The 23,469-nt window shown below is 38.6% G+C and overlaps 1 protein-coding gene across 3 annotated transcripts in view; it reads right to left on the bottom strand.

Annotated features, from left to right (window-relative positions):
- Positions 1 to 23,469, bottom strand: part of cntnap2a (contactin associated protein 2a) — a 314,335-nt gene that overhangs the window by 89,419 nt on the left and 201,447 nt on the right. The window lies entirely within an intron of this gene.

The following is a 23,469-nucleotide window of genomic DNA, read 5'->3' as shown; positions in this document are numbered from 1 at the left end:
ATCTGTTTAAATAATATTCAATTACTCGACTCTTGTCTCAGCAGGCTGGTAGGGTGTGACACATTTTGCAAATTACTCTCCTGATCTTACTGGACCTAATATATTTAATGCAGAAATATAACAGCAGGGTAGTCTCAACATGCACTATTTTTAAAAAATGAAACAGTTTACGAAAGGATATAAATCAATACAAAATGTAACCACAAAATATATGTATTTAAACATATGTATATTACGATTGTACTGGTACTTTCATTTCAGTAATTACATCACAGCTTATGACTGATTGACTAACAGGCTGAATGCAAAATTGGAAGATTCTGTAATCCAAAGGAAATCTTAAATTGAGCTCATGTAACCTCATAGAACAATAAACGCATTCTATTCTCGTACTTTCTTTCAGGCACAGACAGTTTATGAGAACAGACACTGCTGAGAGAAGCTGTCTGATCCCAGAGAAAGGGACCCTTAAAGCTTTAACCTGCTTTCAATCAGTCTGTCACTTTGGTTGTTATATGCAGCAGAACTAGAACGGAAATTCTGGGAATTTCATTTACAGAAAGAAACCAAATCTCATTTAATCAGGTCACGCTGTGTCACGCTCAGCAAGTTGTCTGGGGAACGCAGGGTAAAAGCAGATCTTTAAATAAAGAGCATACCATTTGCGTTCCCAGCCTCAATTTACTGTACAATACTCAGACACAGTCCTAATGAAATGACAATGAAATTGAGCTACCAAAGATGGAAGCCACTCAGTCAATATGATAGAAAAAGGCAAGGAATGGGAGTCCAACAACTAGACTAGTACAGCTGTAAAGCATATTTAGTTTCTAATTAATTACCTTGCTGCAGTATAAGTGGCGTAAAAAGTCAACTTCCACTGAAGCAAGTTTAAATTTAGGCTTTTTTTCTCATCCCTGTCAAGTGAATAATTTCAGCGCTGAAACATGATCACAGTAGATAATACATCTACAGCCATAGCAACCCTGTAACCATTGCTTATTTTACTGATCACATTCATACAAAATGTGTACATATGTTCATTGGTCCAAGCAATACGGTAAGCAAATTAGCATGTGATATACCAATGTGTCATTCACTGTTGGGTCAAAATGTGTAAATAGCCAACAGGAGAGGGCTGAACTCCAACTGTGTACCATATTAGAATTTTAATTTTCATAATGCATGATCCCTGAGTTGCAGATGTGCTTTAATTGCATTTCCAAGATCTAAGTGTAATTCAAACAGTGTCTCCTCCTTTTAGGGTGATTCAGATGAACTGGTTTTAGCCGAAATGTTTTATGGGCAGACTGTTGAAATGAATGAGACATCAGCAGCACAAATAAGACAGCAAGGACTATCCAGTGTACTGCAGTTACTTATTGATCATGGGATCCTTGGAGCTTAATTTGAATGTGTCCGTCTTGTGCAAACCTTGATTTTTCCTGAGCGATTGAATGTATTCTAACAAATCTGGAGGCCATGCTTAACCCTGGATCATCACTGCTTGCAGCCATATTTATTCCTGTTCAGTAGGATGTACTTGGTGCTCCTCTTTTCCTTGATGTACTGGGTACCATTCATTCCTCTGCCTCGTATTGTTCTTTCCCTTTAATCTTACTTCTCACCCTCTGTCCCTCTGTGCCATTGCCTTGATTACCCTCTGAACTTCTTATCTTGTTTTCCAGCAGTCCTATGGCTTACTGCCCCTCCAGCTCCCTCAGTCACTCTCTGCTTTAACCTTAAATGTCTATCCAGACCTGCAATTGATTCTCCTTCCCTCTTAGATCTCGGCTCTATTGACTCTTTTCCTTATAGGTCTTTTTATGCTGCTGCAGTATGCACCCATTCTCATTTCATCCCTGATTCGGTACTGGACCCCATTTGCCATTGCACTTCTAGTCCTGCCTCAAAATCTATAGGTTCTGCTGAAATGTAAAGGAGGGATTGAAACTGTCCTTACTGCTGACCTCTATCATCATTCCATTTTGGGGAGTTAAAAACTAATCAGCTAACATGAACTACAGCTTTCCTAATTAATATTACTGACATTTGTATAAATGAATAAAGAAAATAATAAATAAATAAACAGGTGTTTGGTGGCGAAAATCATCCCACACAGGACTTATCCACCTTTTTAGCAGCGTTTGAGCAGTCTGAGGAAGACATAAGGAGACACTGAAACATACCTCTGTACCTGTGTTTTTTTCTATAACAATAAATGTCCAGAGCATTCAGGATTAATGCACCCCTGCCTCTCCACTGAGTGCTGCAATGCTGGTTAAAGTTAAATAATCCCAGAATAGTTTTTCACTGTTTAAATTCTTGCATTTGTTGAACACTTCCCACTGATGTATGAAGGTACCTTTGAACAAAATAAATACTTATTAAACAGCCTATCTATTTATTTCATACCTTCACTTTCTTTCCAAAACTCTTGGAAAAGCTGGCCGGTAAGTGCTGTCTGTCTTTTACTCTCAGCATTACACGCCACATAATGGATAACAGCATATCCATCACAGCTATCCTGTAAGTTCTGTTCTCAGTCAGTGAATAGTACTACCTTGTCCTTAAATGACTCCCTTCTCAGTGCTTGTCCAGTAACTCTTTCATCTGTTAGGATTTTTCTTTTGTAATGTGGCCACAGTGCTGAAAGAGCTTTAAAAAATAGCTTTAAAAATGGAGTGTCATACATCATCTATCAATGGCTTATTCTTGTTGGCTAGCCACCAGGCCAAAATATCTTTAAAATGGAGTGCTGTAATTCACCTACCAAATAGTTTCTTGCTTTTTCAAAGCACATGGTTTAGTTACATGTGAAGATGAAACTTTTGATGAAGATATTTTGAACCAAAGTCCAAATATTCTTGCAAATTGTGATATCATTACACTGACAAACGATTGATGGATTGTGCTCCGTCTTCCACAAACCTGCCAGATGTTTCTCTATGAAGCTCATACATCAGACTGTCTACTCTATCTGCATAGCCTCTGATGGATTTGGTGAAGGAATCAAATGTTTTTGTGTAACAGTGTGTTATAAAATCAATTAAAAACTAAAATGTTCCATTTGGATCTTAGAATATCTTCATGTTGCATGCATGCTTGTATTTAGCTTGAAATTACTTGTTTCCCCATATCCAAAATGTTATTAAGCGGACATATATTGCATTTATTTTTCTTTACTGAAATAAATTTAGCTTAATAGATTGAATCAAAGTGGAAAAAAGCAAAATGTGGATAAAATAAATGCCTCTGCAAATTTACAGGCCATGGCATTTAGACAGATATGTTATTTTAAGATTTAAAAGGTGATATTGGCCACTACAGTAAAAGCACTGACCTAACAACATGAATGATAACAATGTTCATACTAATCAGGGCTGAACAAAGGTGTATGAAGCATGACCCCCTGCCTCCCACTCCCCACCCAAAAAAGGCCTGATGACCTCATGGAGATTTATTATTAAAGAATATATATTTTAAAATGAGTCTCACTCCCATAATACTATGGATTAGTTGGACTGTATAGCTAAAATTGTAAACACTGATTTAGCTTGGCAATGTATAACCACCACTTCACTCAGTAGCAGGACAAGTCATAGGTGACAAAGCTACATTTCTACAATGACATTATGCAATTTGAATATTATTCTATGATGTACCCACAATGTAATGATTCTAATCATATACAGACAAATAGACTATCTTCATGGATCTATTTTCTTAGCCTCTGTTGTAACTCAGCTGCATAAAATGTCAACAAATCATCACCGGGTTACTGAAACTAGCACCGAACACACCAAAACAATCACCTCTCTTTCAAAGTCACCTCTTGCAAAAACTCCTCTATGACAACAGGCAACTGGGATTGTCCGATATTGTACAGTATGTACACATGAACCTGTCTGCTTCGTGAGAGGGCTGGTCAGTGATATTGAAGATTGGTATACACTTTGGTTTATTTATAAGTATATATATGAAATAATTATATATTTGAGTCTGAATATAGAATTTCAACTACTTGTGTATTGATTCTTCCAGTTGCTGCAGCTAGCGCAAGTGCAATCTATGGGACTGGAAAAGTTTGGCATTACCTTTGATATCCAGGATTTAAAAATACTGTACATGTTTTATAAGCACTATGTGAGTATGTGGCAGCTTGCTGGTACTGTGCACATCTTAATTGACTACTTTCATCACTGTTACCGAACTGACACGCACACATCAGCCTGCACACTTTTGCCTTTTTACGGTTACACAATCAGACCCCATGAAATGCCCTCACCTCAGGAGCCTCAGCTTTGGGTATTCTGTGAGACTTCAGACCTGTGCCGCATGTGATTTGTGTAATATTATGATTATGGTCAACGCATGAAGCAATACGTTCATTTATTTTTAAGTATAACTGCACATTTTTAAACAAATCCATCCAATGTTTCTGGGCAGAGCATGCTTAAGTGTGACACTGATCCACTGCATAAATAAGGCTAGGCTAGCTCTTTCAAAAAGAAAGGGATTGCTTTAGCACAGAGATAAAATTCTCGATTGATCAAGATAAGAACCTTCTGCAAATCAGAAATACTATACTATAAACTAACTAACTTCATGTTTATTGGATAACAGCGTTAGTTCTGTTTCCTGATGTAATTAGATTTAATTAGATTTAAGGAGCATAAAAGGAGGTGTAAACCTTTTTCTTCCCATATTTCAAAAACAACATACAGTTGCAATGTGATAACACTGCCAAGGATACGGTATGCAAATGGAAAGCTGACTGACTGTGCAAATAGTTTATGTATTGTGTGGCTTCGCATTTTATGGGCCTGGAAATGGGTGGATGATTACAACCAATTTGCAGCCTATGAAGTGTACCCACATACTTGTTTGGTTACTTTTATGACACGTACATGTCATAATGTCTTCATAAGCCACTCTGGATGACAGCATTTGGCAAATAAATAAATATTCATGGCCACAGTACTTAACATCAGCAATAAGGCACTTTTGGCTGGTTAAATAGTCATTAATGGAGAGATGTTTGGTCTTTCAACGCAGCTGTTATCTGTAATTTAATTTTGAAAGCACTTCCTTGCTGGTAAGAGATCAACTCATCGGCCAGAATGTGATAGAAATGTGAGATGTTAAATGGATGGAGTACTTCTTTGTAAGTGAAGATATTTCATTTCAGCTAAATCAAACATAAATTGCTGCAAGTCAATACACCAGATTACAGTTTACAGCTGCTAATGCATTTTTAAGAAGGGAAACTGTTTCAACAGCAGAGTTTGGTGACTGAGATTTTCAGTACTACAGCACATTCATGTTAGTTTTTCAAGTTAGTTTTCTCAGTCACCTTATCCTATACCTTATGACCTCAGACTGTAATAAATAAACACAAATTATATTTTATATTTTTATTTTTTATTATACTTAGCATATAAAAGATATACAAATTAATTTGTTTGATAAAATTTTACAACAAATATTAAACTGTATTACACTGTTTTACTGTGTTACACATAGAGTATTGAGAATTTAATGAGCTGAGGCCGATTTCATCATCATCTCATATGCCTGTACGTGAACGTAAACCTTGATGAGAAGCCAGGAAAAAGCAATACATTCGTTCCGTCTTTCTAGAACAGGGATGGCTGTTCAACATTATGAAATGCCTGCATGAGAACAGGTTGCTTAGCGTAGTTAGCAGTGCTGTGGTGCCGAGAGAGGGAAAAGCAACCAAGCTGCATGAGACAGCAGGTCTGCCTGGGGCCCACTGAGTAATGGAGATCACACTCTACTCTCCAGGGTCAGGAAACAGAGAGCACTGGGCTGCAGGGCCTGATATCTCAGTCTGTGTGCGTGCTGGGGGGAGCGGGGGGGAAGGGGGGGGGGGTGCAGTGTCCAAGTCTCTGTTGGCAGGGAGCCGCTCTGGACCAATGACCTCAGCACAACTGGAGATAACGCAGCTTTGCGGAAGTTGCAGCCATACTTAATTAAGCCAAGCTTTGCATCATGACAGCACTTTCTAGCACAGTTAAACAGCCTACAGTGCAATCCAAAGCTTAGCTTCATCGAATGCCTTAGCTACACGTTGCTGCAGACACCATCCACATTCACTGAGCCCAAAGTTGGCGTGTAATCAGAGGACTCGGTTCAAATTAGAGACCAGAGGTATGTAATCAAGGATGCACCAATAAATACATAAATAAAAAACACGTTGTTGTGATGTGATGTTGTGTCACGTGAATAACCTGGGGAGGCATCTCCCTGCCAGCAATGTTTTAGCTGTAATGGAACCACTGAGGCCTGTCTTGGGTAAAAAAGGAAGCAGGTCAATCATGGATATAAAACACAGGAACACAAAACCTTGCATGACAGCTAAGAACATTACCTATCCAGCCGCCCACTTTAAATGGACCGGTTACAGAGCCAAAAAAAGACACTGTGGAGACAAAAGACTGAATTTTGTGCCAGAATAAAAAGGAGGATTAACTGAACGACTCACTGCAGGCAAACCGCATATTAATAGACGAATGAACAAATTACACGGGTCTTCATCCCACTACGACACAACAAATGAGACGGGAAACAACAAAAAGCAGTAAAAAGCAGTGGATTGATTATTACTAGAACATTTACATCAACCTCAGATGGAACTGTTCTTGGCAAAAATAGCCACATCTTTACAAAATGATTAACATTATACCGCTGTGAAAAAAAATGCATTTTATCCCTTCTTTTGGTAATCGCTGTTCTCTGTTTTAAATGCACGAGGATGCAGTATAAACAATTAAATTAAAAACATTACCTGAAGTAATAACTATGTTAAATTTATGGTGAATAACTGAAGCTGAAAATTTTAGCACTGAAATACAGAGAGCAAAATAGGGGCTTTTAGCACTGAATAGACCTGGTACAAGTAAAGGCTGCAAATATCTGTCATTCTGCCTGTCTCTTAAACAGCTCTTTTATCCAGTGAGATAGGAACCCAACAGTGCTCAAGATGTCTGCGCTCCATTTATACATGAAGAGAAACGGGGCGTTAGGTATCGACACAGAAACAAGCTGCATTTTTTGTCAGGAAAAACAGTATGTTTCTTTTCATCTTTTTGATTCTGTCTATGCGAAACTGCAGACAGATAGCTGTTTATGGAAATTATACAGTGCTTTTCCAAAAAGATAGGCTTTAAACCATCCAGTGCAGCAGTGTGAGATGATTTAAAAAAACAAAAAAAAAAACATTACATATTTATTTCACCTTGTGGGGCTTTGAATGTCAGAAAATCTATTATCTGATGCTTTTAAAATGATGTCAGTTTAAAACATAAAATAATAAGTGCAGCTAGGCAGAGTCTTGCAAATCTATTGCTATTTCCATAGGGGCTGTCCACTTATGCCAAGTTCAAATGACCTCAGGCTGGGGAAAAAGAAAACAAGATTGGCTAGAGGTGTACATGGTCACTCTCTGAAATATGAACAAATGGGGCTTTGAACAAAGAACCTTGATGTCACAACTGAAAGGGAATGTTCACTTGACTAAAACTGTTATCTGTGGGAACAAATGTGTATCTTTATGGGAATATGATTCCCTTCCTTATTGTTTATCCTTTGGTGGATACTCTCTCAGTGTTTTAGACCGCAAGGCTGTCATTGTGAGATAAAGATACTGTAAAGTTGCAAGAAAAATGTATTGGGTAACAATCAGTGATAAAGCATCCAGCTAAAAACCAGAGGCAAGATAAGCATACAACCAATCAGATACATACAGTAATACAAGAAAATCAAAAAACAGAAGGTACTTAGGAACAACCATATGGGCAATAGTTGAACAAACACAAGAGGAGCTACAGTATAACAGTATAACAGCTACAGTTCATGAACATGCATAAATATAGCTTAATCTATGACATCAGATTTCATTACAGGGTAAGGGTTATTCATGTGCTGAAAGTTACAGAGAGACAGGAGATGCTCTTGCTCTGTTAAACTTATGAAACCCTTAGTTGTTGCCTTTTTTTTGCAGAAAAAGGCCAAAAAAGATTAAAATTATGTAAAAAATGTTAGGTATGAGCAGGAGAGAAGGGACAAAAAAATACAAAAATAAAGGGACCAACATTACGTGCATCTATCTTTCCATTTTTACAGCAACACATATTAGCAAAATTACAAATTATCACTCAATCATCCAAGTGAACACATTCAAATGCTAACTGACAAGGACAAGTTAGCATTTCTGAAGTTCTGAAACTCAGTTTCGTACTGTGGAAAAGATCCTAACACAATGAAACGTACAACAAAACTGAAATGTGACCATTTATAAATTCTTATTGTGTGAAGGATAAGCAATCAAGAGTAGTTCTACAGTTCTGATTGGCAGAATGGAGCTGATTGCACCACCGGCGAGTCACCGAGGATAAGACACATTTAGAATCTATGGACTCGGTAGCCAGAAATTGCCCATCCACCAGAGATTTAAGAGCACAGATTTAAGCTTATTTTTAGGGTCTATTAATGGATTGCAGGTAGGAGGGGCTATGCCTTTCTGTCACTGGTAGGCCACCTACCTTCTCTAACAAGCTCATATACTTGAATCAACACTGTAGGAGTTAAATAACAGCTTAGTAACAAACCAACAGGCCTGGCATATTAAGCATTCAACTGCATGTTGGGGAATGTTAAGGGAATTCCATTGCAATTAAGTGCTCTGATTTGTTTCAAAAGTCTACTGATAAACTTGTTCTCAATGACATCTTGTGCTGAACGATAAGCTGATTTTTATCAATATGCTATGACTGAACTTTCTGCACAATGCTATTGTTAGTCTGGGCAGAAGCCCCTCTCAATCACTGGCAAGCAAGACAGACAGGAGATTTGGATCCGGTGCAGATTTTTCAGGCGGGACGCTCACCCCCACCACCCCGCCAACCCCGCCAACCCCAACACGAGCCACAGGCCTTGCAGAAAAACAGCACGGCTCTGCCTTTCATCGTCATCGCGGCCGGGGCATTAGGACATGGTTCAGTGGCCCATCGCACGGCTGCTGATCTATCTTCCATCCCCCTGTCACCCTCTCTCTGTCTCTGCCTCCACCTTTCCACCCGGCCTGACCCGTGGCCGGTGATCTGCTGCTTCCCGTCAAAGGTGCATAATGGAGAGTACTTACCGGCCCGCGGCTGGGCCAGGGGAGGGCCGGCAGCGTTCGCTGAAGCCTCGCTCGTGCTTCTTAATTGGCTTCTTTAACGCATTTTTATTGTACCGACCGTTACTGTTGTTGAAGACGGTTTCCAGGAGTCAGAAGTCATGTCTTTTCTAATGTAGATACAGCACACGCTTGGCTTCCTCGAGGGGCGTCAACAGCAGCGGTGTGTCACGCCGGGAGGGCAGGTTAAAAGGCTCTCTTCTGAGCCTTTCATTTTTGCCAGATGGTATTCATGTGCCCAGCTGTTTTACTCTGGGACACGTTTAATGAGCAGCTATAGGTTATGGAGCATCTGATTTTCTAAAATACAAATAAAACTAGCCTGGGTGGGGGCTTGAAATACATAAAACAGAATGAATTCTATTGAAAATCAAAGGTAAAATCTGTTATTTTTATGACGCCCAACACAGGGCTGATCATATTCAATTCCCACAAAAAATTTGGAATGGCCAATCATCTGCAACTGCAATAATTTAAATGTGTGAACCCGATTTGGGAGAGTGCAGACATCCACAGTTCTCCCCTGAAACACATGGTGTCACCAGCTGCTTCTTTTCACACCGAAGACTTGCATAGAGTGGAGTCGGTGGAAGACTTTTCTTCTGTGGCTTTCTCTGCAATCTAGGGGCACCTGATGGGCCAGCAGGGGGCAATATGCATGCAAAATCATATCTGACTGAACCCTCCCATTTCCTGGGTGACACAATTGCCAATTGCACGTTGCCCTATGGAGCTACCATCCACAGTCATCACTGGCACAATCCGGATTTATTCTGAGGTCATAAGGCTCATCCATCCCTAACCAAATAAGCCATCCAGCAGCCTGGAAAATAGGTTCTTATACAGCAAATCAGCACTACCGAGACTTGCATTTATGGAAATACGAGTGGAGGTAAATTAATGTTTTGACACTTCAATGTTCAAGTGGTGTGAGTTGCTCCTATAAAAGGTCAATTAAAATTAGATTGCATGCAGCACTCTCTAATGAATACTGAGCCTAACAATTTGGTTTACTTGTACTAAACAACAGTCTGAACCCAGTTTCAGTTCAGTAAATTGTGTGTTCTACCAAGTGGTGCCCTGTTTTTTTTACATTATGATAAACATGAATGTGTAATTCATAATTGTACCTGTCCAGAAGTACAGGAGCTCACTTTACTCATGGTCAGGTATACAATGCAGACTGTGCAAGTGCAGACTGTGGCCGGTAGGCCTGCATGGCAATGCATAATTGGCTCTACAACTGTCTCATTGGACACCCACTGACCTCCGCTAGGAGATCGGGTGTGTTCATGATTTGAGCTGCACATGAAGCGTCTCCCTGGACTCATGTCTGCACAAGCCTGACCTGTCGACCGTGGTGTGACCAGAAGCATAAGTGACATCACACGCTTAGTAAGACTGTTTGTCCGCACTCTCCCGAAACTACGACAGAGGATGTGACGAGTGCCGCATCGTGAGCTTGGCAGGGAATTTCAAACTGGAGACAAACGGAAGAAAAATCATAAAATACACCTCACTTTAAACCTGTTCTCATAGATTTCATGTTTCTCATACTGATTTCAAGCTGACCACTACCCTGTAATAATCACCTATGCCAAAAAGATCCTCTTCTGTAACAGGTGGCAGATGAATGTGACAAATTGGTGACCACTGGCAGACAAGTGGGGCCGCTGGAGTCAGATGAAAGAGCTGCGCTCGGTGCTTTCCCATGGCTCGTGGGAGAGGGACTCCCCCAGCAGTGGGGCAGCGAAATGAGCCAGAGCTCCAAAATCATTCAGCCTGTTAGAGACACTCCCCGCACATATGGACAGAGCGGCGCCAGAGCGCTGTTTCATGAGCAGACCACATGGCCATTAGGGCTTCACACAAGAGAGGGCCGGACGCCAGACACTGCAACTGTGAGCATTTGACTTCCTTTTGGCCAACGTGCTTCTGAAAGCAATTTATAATATGTACTAATCAAGTACAAACACACTCATACCCACACTTGCACAATCACGTGTACAGTGACACACAAATGCATGCACTTACCATTTATACATGCAGTCCATTTACCATTTACCAAACACACATGCAGATACATACTGTACATATTGAAATAAGAAATCAAAATCTGTACAAACATGCTCCAGGCATTTTCCTCCCCAGCAATCACTCAATTGTTCTCATTCTAATTGTGTGGGTGTGTTTGCTGAGGAATATAAAGCTGCCTTCATAAACACAAGCACCTAGCATCAGAGAGATGCTGAAAATGTATCCTGCTCTAAATGTACAATGTTCGGCTTTCTCCAACCATCTTCTAATGCTGTTCTAAAGTTCTGAAGACATTACAAAAAAAAAAAAAACTGTATTTGTAATGAGAACACCGTGCTCCATTTCTGACAGCAACTACTGCTATTAGAGAAGAATTTTGATAACAAAAGTGCTCAAGGCTAATTCAGATTATCATCTCATAGCGACATTTTGATATTAGTTTTACTTTGCAGCACCTTGGTTTTTGCTCTCTTTTTGTTTTTTTAAACCAAACCACCTCTCAACTGAACACATTTCATGACACAAATATTGTTGTAAAATGTGTATTCTTCATCAAATAACAAAAATTGAAACTCCAATAAACCTTATAATAGCACCATTAAAATATGTGGGTAAGAAGTTGATTGTTTGTAAATGCTCATTTGGGACTTCTGGGTTTTTTTTTATGAACTGAATGCCACACATTATAGAAATACATACTATGATAAAATAGTGATCAGAATCCACTATGGTTCAAAACAGAGGAGGCTAACTTTACCTGTAAACTGATTATATTTCCCAACCTGTTTCAATGTAGACAGCTTTAAAAAATAGCTGAATAACCCAGGACAAATTCTAGAATAAGTTAAAAAAAGATTGATTGTGGTTATATTAGTCCTTACATTACAAAACTGTCTTTTCTCTATATTAACAAATAAAATGAACGATTGGACATAAGTAGTCCTTGTTAAATTTAATCAAGGCATGTTGACACCAAAAAGATAGTGACCACTGACTATACACTCTTGATTTTGACCTTCAAGCTAACCTTCATTAATCTTTCCCCTGTGAAATCTGGCGCATTACATGATCAATATGAAATTCGTCCATTTATAAAAAAAATGTTGTTTTGAAAACTGATGAAATTAAACTTTCTGACACAATGTAAAAAAAAAAAAATGCGACCATGACATGTTTACGGGGAAAAGGATTAGCTGCCAATGGCTACGGAATATTCAGACAATTATCACACTTAGTAGTTCAGCAAAATAAATGGAAACAGGTTGAGAGCAGATATCAGCATAAAGGTAATATTTCACTGTCTTCTGTTTTAAGCTCACATGCTGCCACAGATCAGAATCATATCTGCCACAAATGGATTTACAAAAATGAGAATTCCTACAGTTATATGAAAAAAGTGGAATTAAGTCAGTCCAGACTATATGAGACTGTATCAGATTTACTGCATCCATGTTCTAGAATATATACCTCACACATGGGGGACAGCATTTCCATGGTAACAATGCTGCTATCTTTAAAGACACTGCACATGTTCATTTATTATGTCTGTGGAAACCCAGGCTTAAATAAACTTTCATTACTGATTTCCACACTCCACAGTTACTGTTATTCTCTGAAGACAGGCAGAATTACTTTCAGAGAGCTCCATCAAAGAAACAAAGACAGTTTTCTTATTAGCTGAAAGCAGAGTGCTGACTAATATGAAATATTGCTCCACCAAATGGGTTTCCAAAGATTTAAAGTGTGCACAATGATCTTGAATATAAAAGCCTTGAGTGTGCTCGCTCTTACATTAAAAACAGAAGCATTTGTCTTTTGGCTGCAGTGTAAGAATATGCAGGAAAGGAACATTCATATTTATCAATTTTAGGCATGGTTAGGTTGATGCTACTCTGAAACGATCTGTTGTGTGCAGTCAGCTAGACATCACACAAAAGGAACTTAAGAAGCTGTAAGAGACAAAGCCAGCAAAATCTGAATGCAACTCCATGAAGGACAGCGTGAAGAAACAACAGAACTGAAAGGAGTAGCCAAGTAATAGCAAAACAATACTAAGCTGGTACAAAACATTTATTAGTTTAGGCTTATGTTGGACAAAGTCTGTGCTGCAGAAGTCTCAGAAGGGCCTCTGCCAGAAACCAATCTATTCTTCGCCACCAACTTTTGTCTTTTTCCCCCTGCACCCAGAAGGTTTGTGGAAGCAGAACATAATCGACTTGTTTAAAGACCGTTCCTTACAATTTTGTTTTTTCATTTACGTAGCATTTGTATAATCTCTGGGCCTGATATTCTAATCCATTCCCCCCCCAGTTAAATCCCATCCATGAAAAGCCTGGAAAATAAAGCCTTGTGTAAAAGCCACGCTGCATTTGCACATTATTTCACCCGTTATTGTGAATTCACAGTTTATAATTCAGAATAGCATTTCCACGAGCTCAGGGACAGACGTGAGGCACGGGGGATGCTAAACTCTGAGCTGTGTGCTTGAGAAATACCTTGGAGCAAGTGGAGAAAACAGGCTTATGTGCATATGATTGTATTGCATAAAAACAGCATGTTTCTTCCTCATTGTGCTCCTTTTCACACAAGAATAACCAGAGACACAAAAAGCTTGACACTGCTGATAATCAGTTATTACTGTCATTCTTATTAGAGTTGTTATTCTTTAGATTTCCCATAATACAGTGTGATTCTCACCTTAGAGTGAGGATTTGGTTTGTTTGCAATGCTGTCAAATCACAATTCAAGCTCTGGCAGATATGAACAGTGCATTACTTGTTCAAGTGCCAGCCCAAGTTCTTTCAAACTGAAAATTTTCCTCACTAAATTTGACTCTGTTAGTGTTTAAAATAGAAGAGTATGTATATTTTTAAATACCCACTGTTTTATTAGCTTGACTCAAACAAAAGCTATGATAGCTGGCTAGCTAGCAACTGTGGGAGAAAAGGTCAACTACAGCCAGCTAAGCCTGCATCACCTCAATCTAATGTCAATGGGGGACTGGATTATTTGTGTATGTGTAATCATCATAATAGAATGAAATATCAGAACTTTCATGATAGAAACCTCTCCTGGCCCTGGTAGTTATGATTCAAGTCCTCATCATCTCAATATGTTATAGCTATTTAGTCTACTATTTAAAAAAAAGTTTTCCCTAAGATTGTGACAAGTACAATTGTAATAGGGAATAGCACTGCGAATTGGCATGTCTCATTTATTTTTTCCACTTCCTATGAAGGATTTAATGAATATGGCACAACTGGGACAATTATAAATAATGCATTTCCCCAGAAATTCAACATTAAAGGAATATCTGACTATGAAAAGTAATTTAAAAAAGAACAATGCAGAGTATTTATATCTAAATGTTGAAAACTATGTTAATTACTACAACATATAATACTATGAACGATAATATAACACATAACTATTGTTATTTCATATATGTATGTTTTTAAAATAAATCAGCGCTTGTAAATGGTCCCCAGGGACTATAGTTGGACAGACTCACAATGTGAACATTGTTTCTATGAGAAAAAAAATAATAATAAGGAGTTTAGCTCACTGAAATTCATAAAATAAATCCAACTTGCATGGCCCGATGTCTCACTTTTTAACTTGGCAAGTCTAAATAAACACCAGCTGGTTAACCAGCTAATTTTCAACTTGTAAGAAAAAATACAGTTCCAAATTATAATGAATAAAAAAACATGACATATTTGTAAGGTAGGCTGCTGATGGGATATAAGGTATGTCTTAAACTGACAGGTTTAAGAAAATGCTGAAAAATGGTGAAAATATGTACAGTATGTTAAACAATCATAAACAACTACTGAATTCTACTGAAGGGCATAGAATGAAGGTGGCACTGCCACAGACATGGGGGAAGCACAAGCTTAACTTAGCGATCCACAAAATAACTCTATAATATCTCTCCTTCTCTTGTTTTCACAACGGCAAGAACACTAAAATGTTTCAGTGTCCCATAAAACATGATAAAAATGCAGCCCTTCAAAAACAAAAGCTTAATTATATCATTCACACTGCAAAGGAAATGCTTCAAGTTAAATGTGTGGAAGTTGAATTTCTTATCAGTTACATAAAAGGAGAATAAAAGCTATTTGAATAGCTTGATATTTTTAGCTGAGATAAAATGTAGGGAGAGGAAAGCTTCTTTTTGAGCAATGGCAAGAGCACAAGAAAATACAGAATGAGGAGATGAGGACAGACCATTCAGCACATCCAAGCTCATCATTTATAAATTACCCAAAGAAACAAACGATAGCCATATTCCAGAAATACGGCGAGGATAAAAACACAAATGCGCAAATGAAATAACAATTAAATTATCTGTGAAGCTTAGAAAACAAATGCAGCCCAGCTATAAATTCAAATTCCAAACATAATTAAATATCAAGACCAAATAAAGGAGTCTAGAAAGCAAATTAAGCCTCAGTGACATTATTTAACACAAAAACCAAACAGAAACTGGGTATTGGATATTGTTTCATGAAACATATACTACTAGCACAATTCATGCAATGGTACAGTATTTTATGAGATGATATATTATACTATAGGACATGCTCCTGTGCTGTTTAATGTAGTTTATGTAGACATTATTTCTACCTAATCAATATGCATGCTGGATGCAGGAAAACCTTCCAGTTAAGCTACACATACTGTATTCACCTCATATTCCATCACAGCTGACATGGTAGCTGTGATGAAAGGTCATCAACAGTAAGGCATGTCATGCCAACTTCTAATACATGTGATCTTCATTGGACCTGACACAGTGTTTTTATGAGAAAAAAAATAACAACATCATTACAGTTTATTAAGGTGTAATCATTGAGTTATGACTGGTGTTATTGTATATATGAGCTAAAAGGCTAAACGGAGCTCAATGGTACCATAATGAATGGTAATATGATAATAAATTTGGCCAGCATCTGTTCAGGTTAATTCAAAAATAAATACCCCATGCAAAGGAACAAAAGACATGCAGAGATTGCTCTCGTCTCTCGGAGGTGCACTCCATTGACTGGATGGTCACTGAGAGAAGCCACTGAACCAACAGACATAAGCATGGGTGACCACGGTGATAGGGAAGCAGCTTGTGTTGTCCTAAACCATCTGGAGCAGGCAAGCCAAATGGTGGCATGGAGTGCTGGCAGCCCAGCCCAATTAACTGGAGAGTCCTCTTGGATCCCATTTCCATGGTATCGGCACAAAGGGTAGGCTTGGTTACAGTCTGCCCCATTGTTATGAACTTTAATTTTAGCTTGGAAAATTGGCTTGGAATCTGCCATAATAACTTAGACATAAATTATGCCACTCAAGATCTGCACAGGAAGTTTCATGGCCAGGCAGATACTCTGAATAAACTGATAGGTGGAAGCTGCCTCGTGCAGTAACCACATGGCCTACTGAAAAAGTAAATGTAACCCCCCTCGATGTAAGTCTTAAGACTGAGAGACGAAGACCCGCATCACCCAAAGGGGCCTAGAGTTGAGAGAATGATAATCTACAGTGTGACTCATTTTCTGCCTTCAGGCTGGAAGACAAGATTAGAGAGGGGCCATTTTTCGAAGTTCCCGTTCTGTCATTTATTTTCACTTCCTGGAGGGCAGTCTGTGTGTTTATAAATTACCAGTCAGCAGTATGGGTATCCTTGTCAGGCTGAGACTCGGTGAAATATTTCTAAAGTGGGATTTTTTTCACTGGGCTAATTTCCTTTCATTTCATTCCACACAACTGACTGTGTCACCTGCCACCATTTCAATAACTGCCCAGTATGGTGAAAGGTTTGACACATGACATTGTCAATAAAAAGTATGACAACATTATTGAGGGTAATGATGCATTCACATATGCAAGCCCCGTTGCAGCATTTCAATGACTAGAGTTCAGAGCTTCAGACAAGCTACGCCGTCTCATTGTCACCTCTAAAATGGAGCACAAATCTCTTGTAGCACTTCCATGAAAAACTAAGAACAATCGTGGCAGATCAGCACTGAATTACAGCTGTCAAAGCCTTACATTCATTTGACAGTGTACAATTTTATAAAGTACAAATTCAAATACAACAACCAATAAACAGACAAATATATCTGATGTGCACTGCATCTGAACACACTTGTTTTCAGTAAGTAAATCAAGGCCAGTAAAGTAAAAGATTCCAAAAGAGTACGGGATAATGTCAAATGTAAATAAAAGTCAAATTTAAAATTTCAGAGACCTTTGCCAGATGATCTTCTTCTACTAAGTTTTATTAATCCACATTGATCAACCTATGAGTCAAATATGCATGTCAACTCTGTATTGTGGCACTGTTTTACATGAATATGAACAGGATACATTTGGATTTGAATACTTATTTTTGACATTTCTTTAAAAAAGAATTTATGAACTGTTAAACAATAGTGCTTCAAAATGAACATTTCCTAAAGGTTACCACTGAAATACCACCATAATTTGATATGATTGAAGATATTATATAACTGTACAAACCTACTCATGAAAAGAAACATCATTATACATAAATCAGATTTATACATAAATATAATAAACCCGGAACAAAATTATTACTGCTGCTAGTGTTCTGAGAAAACTGAATCAAAATTGAAATGGTAATTGATTGACCTTATTTCCAAGCAGCCTTGATAGATTTAATTAATATAGAATGCTAGAATTCACCACCACAGCATTATGAAAGTTCTGAGCACATGGCTGATTAGACCACATCTTCAAATAGGCAATGTTTCAAATGAAGGAAATGTTTAGTGTCATTTTTATAAACATTTCCTGCATACATACATTTAAAAATTCTAAAATAAATAAAACAGAAAAAGCAATGTGATTCTTTAATAATAATAATAAAAAACATGTATGATATAAATGACTAGAAAAAATACATGGGGCTTTCAAATAGGTGCTTTCAAATAGGCCTTTTTAACTTACCCTGGGGAGTCATCGACTGCTTAATTGAAGATGCGAATGGATTGATTAACCTGGAGAACTTGGCTGTCATGGTTAAGAGTCCAGGTTAAGCCGGAGTGTTTAATTTGATGCTGTGAGTAATAAGCAGGGAGTGCAAAGGACCGAGGGGTTCTGTGTGTGAGGACTGGCAAGGGCGTCAGGCTAGTGAAAGCACAAATGAGCGAGTGTAAAGTCTGATAATGTGTAAAGCGTAATCAGTCTTTACATATGAACTAAAACACAGAGATCATCTCAGTGTAATCACTGGATTTCTTCTGCTCTGATAGCACAACCGTACCAGTTTGTCACTTCAGTAATTGATCTAGAGCGCAGCACCAGAAAATAGATCACAATATAGAACATCCTCATTGGCAGCAAACAGAGGCCATCTAGCAAGTAATGGCAAGATATGACGAGAACCCCCCTATGAGAAAATGTGCTACAAAGGTCAATGTTTGAAAAGGTCACCAGGCCTTAAATGATTTTACCATAAAGGCACTGTCTGAAAGCACAACCTCAGTCCCATTAAGGACAGTCAATTCGACAATCTATTCAAAACAGCTTGATATCTTTGCCTTCAGTGTTGTAGATTCATGTATAATCTGAATTTCACCTTCTCTTTAAATGGGTCATCAGAATTAACACACATTTGCTTATGGAATAACTTGGTCAAAATAAAGTATGGATGATGAGTCCTTCACACGTAAGAAAATAGGCCATATGATGCTGTCTTTATTTTTTTAACAGTTTTTTGTCATGCCCTGATTGGTATGACTGCACATTTTCATGATGAAATGCTTTCCAACGGCACATACTATATATAGTCATCTACTACACAGTGTGGCATAATTAAAGGTTAACAAGGAAAACTGGATGAAATGTGATTTGTTCTCATGACAATTTGAATTCAATTAGTGACTAACACATGACCTCTCAATTTCATAATAAACATAAATATTGTTTTAGCTGACAAGTTGAAACCTCAATGCAACGATGGCAACCAGTGCATGTCCAGTCCAAGACTGCATGGCATGTGTTCCTTTTCATTATCAAGGATAATTATTTTCTCAGCTTTCTGGGAATCCTGGCTGCATTTTTGCAATGATATCTTCATCCACACACTTGTACTTGTATTTTCACACTTTCTTAAAAAAAAGGAAGGCATTTGTCTTCAACGGGATCTAAAAGAGCTTAGTCGACTGTCTCTTACATGTGTAATGGGTGGAATGTCACATACAGGTGTGTCCTGGTAAAGGGAAATTTAAGTCTTGGGAGCCTGATGAAATAACACAGGCAAGGATACAGAGTATTACTGACGTTAAATCTTACTATTTCTATGGTCATATATACATTGAGCTCCATAATGTTTATTTCTTGATATGGCATAAAAATACCCTTTAATAAACGCTGGGAATGATCACTTTAACCACATGTGAACTGTTTCATTACAAATAAAAAGAATTGTGGAGTACTGAGCCAAATCAAGAAAAAAAATATGTCTTTATCCCAAACATTATGGAGCTCACTGTATGTCTTTGTCCCAAACATTATGGAGCTCCCTGTACGCACTTTCTCTTATACAGGAGCATATATGTTCATATATTAGATTTCTATGGTTAAGGTTACTTCTAAGGTTACTTCAGGAAACAGAATGAATGGTAGTGGGGATTACAATATTCATTTCAACCATGTTTGACATCTTACACAAACCACTTCAATAAAAATAAAATAAAATACAGTTATGCCATTGCATAGTCAAGACAAAAAATAACCAAATTACCAAATGAACCCATTTTGTACATTAATTTCAGTTAACAAAGTTCAAACAGTTTAATTAACAAAGTTTTGGGAAAGTCATATTAATTTCCTTTTAATAGGTGTCAATGTTATAAATTGCTACCTTTGCTTCCAGCAGTAATAACATTTATTCCCATTCAGTGCAGTTTCTGGAAATCATAAAATCAGACAGGCTGGATCTTGCCAGAAATGTAAAATATCAACTTAGTGCAACCAATATCACGTTAAGTACGATGTGTTGATGTATTTTCTTAGAGAGCACTCTTTCCTTCAGGCTAGAGATCAATCATAATAAAAGCATCAAGGTGACATGGCACAGTTCATTTAGGCTGTGGAGTCTTACAGAAAGGAGAGCATATCACAGACCTTCAGTAAATACAGAGAGATTGTGCGAACCTAGTGAGTAGGAATCCATTTCAGACACATGCGTCCATGTGAACATGTACTGCTAGACCAGTACATATGCATTGCAACAAGAGTTTATGTCACCTGATCAGTCACGTGCTGCACTTAATAGACCTGTTTTCCATTTCAATGAACTCAGTGCTTTTAAGCAGACAGGAAATGATTCTAGATGATGTGGTATCAATAATAGATTTGTTTTAGCAGAGAAGACAGAGTGCAGCTGTTACCCCGTCAATTATGCAAAGTCTCAGATGTTAATTTAAAGAGTGAACTGCAGACCCAGGAGTCCTTAAATCAAACCTCCTCCTTGAGTCTCTCGCCGACATGGAGCCAAAAACCAGGTTCGAGCCACACTGAGACGAGCAGCTTTCTGAAGGTGCTGAAGGAGACCTTGACATGCTCCGCAACTGCGGTAATTGCTTACCGTGAATAACTATCATTAAATGTCACTGGACGATAACTGCAATCAATTGTCCAGAGCGTACAGGGATGGCTCCCCTGTGCTGCCTTCGAAAGCAGCTTTGTTTACCATAACACAAAGGGACTGTCCTGATTCATTAACTTCAGACTGAGTCAGTTTTTCCGTGTGACATACAGTCGGATAATCATTGTTGAACACAGCTAATTTAGCATTAAAGGGTACTGTTAAAAAACAATTGGTCTCTCGTCACCTCTATGAGAGGCGGTAAACAGAGCAGCGCCATCGCTGCCAGCTGAACGAGGGATGACTAAGAGAGTAGAACTGAGCCAAACACCGCGCGGCTCCTGTTCTTCAACGAGGGCTAATGGGGGTCAAGGAGAAGCAGATTGGTGGGTCCTGCGGTGGGGGCTAGACCAAAATGGGAAGGGCAGGGGTGATGAGAGCCACCTCAACCAGAGAGGGGAGTGCGGATCATGAAATTAGGACAATTACAGAAGCAGTTCTCAATTACTGAACTTAATGCACCTTGGGCGCAGTTTTGATTTAATGCTTCATTTGCCAGAGGAATACTGGCCCTGTATTAATTCAGCTAAACCTGACAGTCAATTTATAAAGCATATTTTTGGAACTTGTTTTTTTCTTCTTTCTTTCTTTCCTGTCCATTTCATTCATTTCATCCCAGGACATTAATTGGACATTCCTCTGCCCCCACCCCACCACCCCCACTCGGCTCAAGCCCATCCATCAGATTGAGGATAAACTTTTTAATAGGAAATTGCAGGCTGCGTGGCACTGTCACACTGCATTCCTGTAAGGTTAATTGACAGGTTTTGGTCTAGTGGTCTAATACCTGACTACTTAAAATACACTCACAATCATGCACAGGCTTGCGCACAGGCATATATGAATTCAAACTTTACCAATCAATGGTTTCAAAGCAGAATTTTCCATTTCTTCCCAGTATTCCTCCTGCTACATCCCATCATTTGTAATCATTGATACGTATGGTATGATAAACAGATACCGCAGGTGGCAAAAATGAGCTTGTAAGTTTCACGCATTTGCGGAGAAAACAATCCAAAAGAAAACAAAATGCCTGGGGTTTATTAACCTTGTTTACAGGCAGGAACTGACCCTAAATGAACAAGGACACCAGCAGAGGACACCATAATGAAAAAGACACATCTGATTCCTACATGTCCTGCTGCAGTATATCCCTGTAATTTCATCACTCTGGATGATTGACATAATGAGAGGGTGCACTAAACACCTGATAGCTTAACTATCTAATCTGTCCTTCATAAAATTTATGTAGGCCGGAAGCGGACTGCAGTCAGACATGGCAATGGGCTCCCAACTGAAGCCAGCAAAGTTCACCCGCACTTTTCTATGCCTTATGAATAATTTCTGCTTCATGGGGGAAGTCAATACGAAAGTCACGCAGACGACATTAGCTGGACGTTCCGGAGCAGATAAATCTCATTATTACTGGCTATGCTAACAGCTTTGTCAATAGGAGAGTTTAAATGATTAAAAACCTTAATTCCAAAGACAAATGGATGTCCTCCGCCCAAGGATATGTGCATTATAAAAGTTATGCTCTATAGAGCGAAAAGGTAAATAACATGGCCACTGCTCATTACGGGGAAACAAAAGATAATGAAATTTTTGATAATTGGTTCTCCATTTTCACAATTAACGATTTAATGGGTTTCCATTTAAAATAAACTTTGGATAGAAGGATTTGCTTCTCTAATTCATTATAAGTACCACAGGTTAGTATAGATTGAGCCAGGCCTGGTAAGTTAAATTATTGAAATCATCAAATTATTTACTTGGCAGATAACCTTGTGCATGATGACTTTCACAGAATACATTTTATGTTAAAGTGCAAATGAAGCAGGTGTTATTTTTTAATAAGTAATTCGGGTTAAGCACCTTGCTCAAAGGCACAACAACAGTGTTGCACTCATAAGCAATAGGTACTGCTGCTTTAACCACTATACCACGCTACTGCTCCTAGCTTCTTAAACAGCCCATACTGTAAATATAACACAGCTGATCGAGAAGACCATAAAATCCCAAGCTTAATGCAACAGACACATTAATTTACAATGTGCGTATTTTCATGATTCATTCCTCAATGTGTCTCCCATAGCAAGCACTGTTTTGATACCTGTCAACCCCGTGGTTATGCTGTGAATTGTGTAATTATTAACTACAGTGTTTCCCTTCACATATATTTAACAACCCACATCAATCCACATTATGGTCAATTCTTTCCCCCAGTACTGATTTATTGGATTTAAAAAATGTCACGATCACAATTGCTCAGTACAAAAAAGAGCAAGAGAAAATATTATGGGACTGAAACTGAGCCGTTTAGAACCACAGCAGAAAGGAACAGCCGGCAGCCCACTTTTCTGCTGTGGCTTCTTGTGAAGGTCTGTTTCAGAGGGCGCATTTGATGCCGCAATGGAGATGAGACTGGGACTGGAGCACGAGAAGCCGGCATGAAAACGGGCACTGTAGGGAAGGGACGGGCTGCTCAGACTTTGGATTAAAGGTAGGTTAGAGGGAGGCTGAGAGGAATACTCATAGTTAGGTTAGTATCACAAAAGCT

This window comes from Anguilla rostrata, chromosome 4 (assembly GCF_018555375.3).
Source record: "Anguilla rostrata isolate EN2019 chromosome 4, ASM1855537v3, whole genome shotgun sequence".
Classification (NCBI taxonomy): domain Eukaryota; kingdom Metazoa; phylum Chordata; class Actinopteri; order Anguilliformes; family Anguillidae; genus Anguilla; species Anguilla rostrata.
Note: the sequence above shows the minus strand (reverse complement) of the source record. Positions and strands in the feature narration are given on the sequence as shown.